Source organism: Anomaloglossus baeobatrachus, chromosome 4 (assembly GCF_048569485.1).
Source record: "Anomaloglossus baeobatrachus isolate aAnoBae1 chromosome 4, aAnoBae1.hap1, whole genome shotgun sequence".
NCBI lineage: Eukaryota > Metazoa > Chordata > Amphibia > Anura > Aromobatidae > Anomaloglossus > Anomaloglossus baeobatrachus.
Window position 1 is genome coordinate 366,399,736 of NC_134356.1, and position 6,873 is coordinate 366,406,608.

Genomic DNA, 6,873 nt, shown 5'->3' on the forward strand with positions numbered 1-6,873 from the left:
AATCGCATACGATATCGTATGCGAAATTGCAACGTGTAAAGCAGGCTTTAGTCCTAGATTAGTAATGGCAGGCATCTATGAGACACCCCCTCACCACTAAACTGTAAGTGAAAGTAAATAAACACAAACACATAAAAATCCTTTATTTGAAATAAAAGGCAAAAAACACCCTCTTTCACCACTTTATTAACCCCTAAAACACCCAGGTCCGATGTAATCCACACAATGTCCTACAACACATCCAGCTCTGCTACATCTGACAATCACAGTGAGTGGCCATAGTGCATGACCCCTCTGTGTGAGGGTCAGGCCGCAAGTCAAGTGAGTCGCCGGGATCAGCGGTGACTCCAGCTGTCACCGCACATCACCTGACTGAAGTCACCGCAGATCTCGCGGTCACTTCAGCCATCGCCGGATTTGCAGTAACAGCTGGAGGACTCCCACTGTATACTCACCTCTTCTCACTCCACGCAGGATGGCTCGCTTCCGGTCTGTGTGCCAGCTGACCTGTGTGGAGCCGTGTGTACAGCGATGACTTCATCACTGTGCTCACCGCTCTCTACACAGATCAGCTGGCACACAGACAGGAGGACACCGTGGTGCTGCAGGGGAACAGTGAGTACACCGTACTTATTCACTGCCCCCAGCACTGATGATGGTGCACGGGGGGCAGTGAATACAGCTGCACATGATCACTCCAGGCTGTAGTTGCCTGGGGTGATCACGCCGACTGGCTCTTTAATATGCGCACATCCTTCGCACTTCATTCCGCCCACCTGTCAGCGCCAGCTTCAGGGCTGAGAGATGGGCGGGATGATGGGCGTGCATATCAAATGAGTGGGCCCAAGTGGTCAGGGTAGCGCTGCTACAGCCTGCTCCTGCCTCTGATGACCCGCTCCACCTCCACTGCACCCGGCTTCACCCGCTCCACCACCACCGCATCGCAGCTATAGGACTATAAGACGCACCCCCCACTTTCCCAAAAAAATTTGGGGGAAAAAGTGCGTCTTATAGTCCAAAAAATACGGTATGTATTTCAGGAAATTCTTCTCAAAGTTGATCCTCAGTGGATAAATCTGCTCATCTTCAATTACCTTTCAAATGGTGAATGAGAAAATACTTAAAAGGACATTGCGTCTGGGAAACATAAAAACTTCACATATAACTCCGATAGTTGTAAGGCAAATACATTTCGGCTTACATCAATTCCTCCTTCCCAAAGGTTCAATTCACACAAATCTCAGAACTGGAAAGCTTGTAATTTCTCAGAAAATACTTGTACAGGCTCAGACTGGCCATCTACCCTAACGGGCAAATGCCCACTGGGCTGCAGCATTTATTTTCACAGTGGCGGCCCTGGTTTTATGGCCGCTGGCCCTTTAATTTTTCTTCAAAGGCACGTGTGTGCGCATGACGGCACATAAGTGCACGCTTGCGGCATTCAGTACACCGCAGTGGCATACACACTGCCTTTGAAGAAACATTAGTGCCAGACATCAGAAAGACTTTGTGGGCGGGATTGGCGTCATCTGCTCTTCCACTCATCTGTATGAAATTGCTCTTGGCCTGTGGGCATGGTGGGCTGGACAGAGGGGCATGTGCCCCCCAGGCTGGTCTCCTACAGGCTGTTTGGGGCAGTCTGTTGCTTAAGAAGTGGTAAAACTTTAAATGTTTTGTCATCACTCAAGCTTCTGCAGAAGACATTGTTGGCAAGAGAGGAGCATGTGAGGTCTGCTATCACACACTGTGCGTGACTGACAGCTCCTGACAAGGTGACAGTTATGGCAGCAGCGCAGTGACTGGGCACCACTAGACTAAAGAGCGTTGAGCAAAGTGTAGTGTTATGTGCTCCACTGCTTTTCTACACCATGTGCAGAATTATTAGGCAAGATGTATTTCAGAGGATTTTTTTTCATTATTGATCAACAACTACAGTACAGATCAAAAGTTTGGACACACCTTCTCATTCAAAGAGTTTTCTTTATTTTCATGACTCTGAAAATTGTAGATTCACATTGAAGGCACCAAAACTATGAATTAACACATGTGGAATGAAATACTTAACAAAAAAGTGTGAAACAACTGAAAATATGTCTTATATTCTCGGTTCTTCAAAGTAGCCACCTTTTGCTTTGATTACTGCTTTGCACACTCTTGGCATTCTCTTGATGAGCTTCAAGAGGTAGTCACCGGAAATGGTCTTCCAAAAGTCTTGAAGGAGTTCCCAGAGATGCTTAGCACTTGTTGGCCCTTTTGCTTTCACTCTGCGGTCCAGCTCACCCCAAACCATCTCAATTGGGTTCAGGTGTGGTGACTGTGGAGGCCAGGTCATCTGGCGCAGTACCCCATCACTCTCCTTCTTAGTCAAATAGCCCTTACACAGCCTGGAGGTGTGTTTGGGGCCATTGTCCTGTTGAAAAATAAATGATGGTCCAACTAAAAGCAAACCAGATGGAATAGCATGCCACTGCAAGATGCTGTGGTAGCCATGCTGGTTCAGTATGCCTTCAATTTTGAATAAATCCTCAACAGTGTCACCAGCAAAGCACCATCACACCTCCTCCTCCATGCTTCGTGGTGGGAACCAGGCATGTAGAGTCCATCCGTTCACCTTTTCTGCGTCGCACAAAGACACGGTGGTTGGATCCAAAGATCTCAAATTTGGACTCATCAGACCAAAGCACAGATTTCCTCTGGTCTAATGTCCATTCCTTGTGTTCTTTAACCCAAACAAGTCTCTTCTGCTTGTTGCCTATCCTTAGCAGTGGTTTCCTAGCAGCTATTTTACCATGAAGGCCTGCTGCACAAAGTCTCCTCTTAACAGTTGTTCTAGAGATGTGTCTGCTGCTAGAACTCTGTGTGGCATTGACCTGGTCTCTAATTTGAGCTGCTGTTAACCTGCGATTTCTGAGACTGGTGACTCGGATAAAATTATCCTCCGCAGCAGAGGTGACTCTTGGTCTTCCTTTATTGGGGCGGTCCTCATGTGAGCCAGTTTTTTTCTAGAGTTTGATGGTTTTTGCCACTGCACTTGGGGACACTTTCCAAGTTTTCCCAATTTTTCGGACTGACCGACCTTCATTTCTTAAAGTAATGATGGCCACTCGTTTTTCTTTACTTAGCTGCTTTTTTCTTGCCATAACACAAATTCTAACAGTCTATTCAGTAGGACTATCAGCTGTGTATCCACCAGACTTCTGCACAACACAACCTATGGTCCCACCCCCATTTATAAGGCAAGAAATCCCACTTATTAAACCTGACAGGGCACACCTGTAAAGTGAAAACCATTTCCGGTGACTACCTCTTGAAGCTCATCAAGAGAACGCCAAGAGTGTGTAAAGCAGTAATCAAAGCAAAAGGTGGCTACTTTGAAAAACCTAGAATATAAGACATATTATCGGTTGTTTCACACTTTTTTGTAAAGTTTTTCATTCCACATGTGTTAATTCATAGTTTTGATGCCTTCAATGTGAATCTACAATTTTCAGAGTCATGAAAATAAAGAAAACTCTTTGAATGAGAAGGTGTGTCCAAACTTTTGGTCTGTACTGTATGTTCTCAATCAACCCAAAAGACTCATAAATATCAAAGCTTAATATTTTTGGAAGTTGGTGTGGGTTTTTTTTAGATTTGGCTATCTTAGGAGGATATCTGTTTGTGCAGGTAACTATTACTGTGCAGAATTATTAGGCAACTTAATAAAAACCAAATATATTCCCATCTCACTTGTTTATTATCACCAGGTAAACCAATATAACTTCACAAAATTTAGAAATAAACATTTCTGACATGCAAAAACAAAAACCCCAAAAAATTAGTGACCAATATAGCCACCTTTCTTTATGATGACTCAACAGCCTACCATCCATAGATTCTGTCAATTGCTTGATCTGTATACAATCAACATTGCGTGCGGCAACCACCACAGCCTCCCAGACACTGTTCCGAGAGGTGTACTGTTTTCCCTCCCTGTAGATCACACATTTTATGAGAGACCACAGGTTCTCTATGGGGTTCAGATCAGGTGAACAAGGGGGCCATGTCATTATTTTTCATCTTTTAGACCTTTACTGGCCAGCCACGCTGTGGAGTAGTTGGGTGCATGTGATGGAGCATTGTCCTGCATGAAAATCATGTTTTTCTTGAACGATACCAACTTCTTCCTGTACTACTGCTTGAAGAAGTAGTCTCACAGAAACTGGCAGAAGGTCTGGGAGTTGAGTTTCACTCCATAGTCAACCTGAAAAGGTCCCACAAGTTCATCTTTGATGATACCAGCCCATTCCAGTACTCCACCTCCACCTTGCTGGTGTCTGAGTCGGAGTGGAGCTCTCTGCCCTTTACCGATCTAGCCTCTGGCCCATCCATCTGGCCCATCAAGAGTCACTCTCATTTCATCATTCCATAAAACCTTTGAAAAATCAGTCTTAAAGATATTTCTTGGCCCAGTCCTGATGTTTTATCTTATGTTTCTTGTTCAAAGGTGGTTGTTTTCCAGCTTTCCTTACCTTGGCCATGTCCCTGAGTATGGCACACCTTGTGCTTTTGGATACTCCAGTAACGTTGCAGCTCTGAAATATGGCCAAACTGGTGGCAAATGACATCTAGGCAGCTTCACGCTTCATTTTCCTCAATTCATGGGCAGTTATTTTGCTCCATTTTTGCCCAACACGCTTCTTGTGACCCAGTTGGCTATTTGCCATGAAATGCTTGATTGTTTGGTGATCATGCTTCAAAAGTTTGGCAATTTCAAGACTGCTGCATCCCTCTGCAAGACATCTCACAATTTTGGACTTTTCAGAGCCCGTCAAATCTCTCTTCTGACCCATTTTGCCAAAGGAAAGGAAGTTGTCTAATAATTAAGCACACCTTAAATATGATGTTGATATCATTACACCACACCCTTCCTCATTACAGAGATGCACATCACCTAATTTACTTAATTGGTAGTTGGCTCTCAAGCCTATACAGCTTGGAGTAGGAAAACATGCATGAAAAGTATCATGTGATCAAAATACTTATTTGCCTAATAATTCTGCTGAAACAAGGGAAAGGCATTATTAACAGACAGTGAATATATGTGTAAATTAACAATGGAGTATAGTTTGGTAACTGTATGGTTAACAAACACAGCAGATTCTAGCTTGGCCACACCAACCTTGTGTCGTCCAAACTATTACAAGTATAAATACAACAGTACACTTTGCAAGGAGAATATACATAAAACTACTTTAGCATCTGCTGAACGGGCTGTGCAACTACCATGCTCTAACTACTGAAGCCTACGCTAAACCCTCTTGGGTGTACAAACCTGTAAAGGACCCATAGCACTGTTGAAGGGGAACAAGTTCACTCCCAAGTACTCAATGCCGCAATGCTTGAATGGGCCATTGGTGAGCACTTTCCTTTCAGGAAAGACAGGAACTTCTCTACTTCCACAGACCCATTGTTCTTTGACTTCTCTGTAAACCATCTCTTGTCATTTATGGGATCCCCAACCTCAGGACCTTCCCAGGCCGGTATTGGCTTAAGGGCTACCAGGGCTCTGCCACGGTACTGCTTAGGCCTAAGACACACGGCGAGAAAAACGGTGCGAGTGGAGTGCGATAAAACATCGCATTCCACTCGGGCCAATATTAGCCTGTGTATCAGCGCACATGAGCGATTATTTTCTCAGCCCTAATCGGACCGAGAAAACAATCGCAGCATGCTGCAATTGTAATGCGAGACTCTTTCTCTCGCACCCATTCAAGTGTATGGGGCAAGAGAAAAATCGCACTGCACTTGCGGTACACCGGAATGGCAATAGCCGGCCACGGAGGAGAGAGGGAGATAAATCCCACACTCCCCTACGCAGCGCTGGCCCGCCCCTCCTCGGTGCCAGCCCGCCCCCCGCAGCTGAGGTCTGCTCGCACAGTCGGACCTCAGTCGCAGGCTCGACTTCTCCTGTTCCTTCCCTAAGCTCTTCTCCTATTCCTATTGCAGTATGGTGGCCAAGACCATACAGTGGTTTAACAAGACAGATTCCACTCAGAAAAGGCCTTGTCATGGTCGACCAAAGAAGCTGACTGCATGTGCTCAGCATATATCCAGAGGTTGTCTTTTCAAAATAGATGCATGAGTGCTGCCAGCATTACTACATAGATTACAAGGGTGGGGGTCTGCCTGTCAGTGCTAAGACCATATGCCACACACTGCATCACATTGGTCTGCATGGCTGTTATCCCAGAAGGAAGCCTTTTCTAAAGATGATGCACAAGAAAGCCATCAAAACGTTTGCTAAAGACAAGCAGACTAAGAACATGGATTACTGGAACCATGTCTTATGATCTCATGAGACCAAGATAAACTTACTTGTTTCAGATGTTGTTAAGGTGTGTGTGGCAGCAACCAGATGAGGAGTAGAAAGACAACTGTGTCTTACCTACAGTCAAGCATGGTGGTGGGAGGGAGTGTCATGGTTTGGAATTGCATGAGTGCAGCTGTACCGCCCCACGCTTGGCTGCAGCCGAGCCACACGGATCCGGGCTCGTTTGGTGGGTGGCTTGAGCACCTCCGGACCCGGGGGTCACGTTGCTCTGCAAGGGGTTGCTGGACATCTCGATGGGGGGTGGTTAGGTAGGTGTATGGTCGGAGCCGTGTTTTGAGTTCGTGACGCCACCCACGGGACGTGGTGAAGGTGTAGACACCACCGCTGCAGTTACGGGGGCACCCGGGGGAGATGGTCGTGCAGCAAGATGTTAACCCCTCCGTGGACAGGGATGGTGGCCCCGGAACCCCTTGGGGGAGTGTAGTGGCTGGGCGGTGCAGGGCGGTGCGCGGCCGGATGGTACAGTTGTACTCACGATTATTGACACACACAAGTCTCTG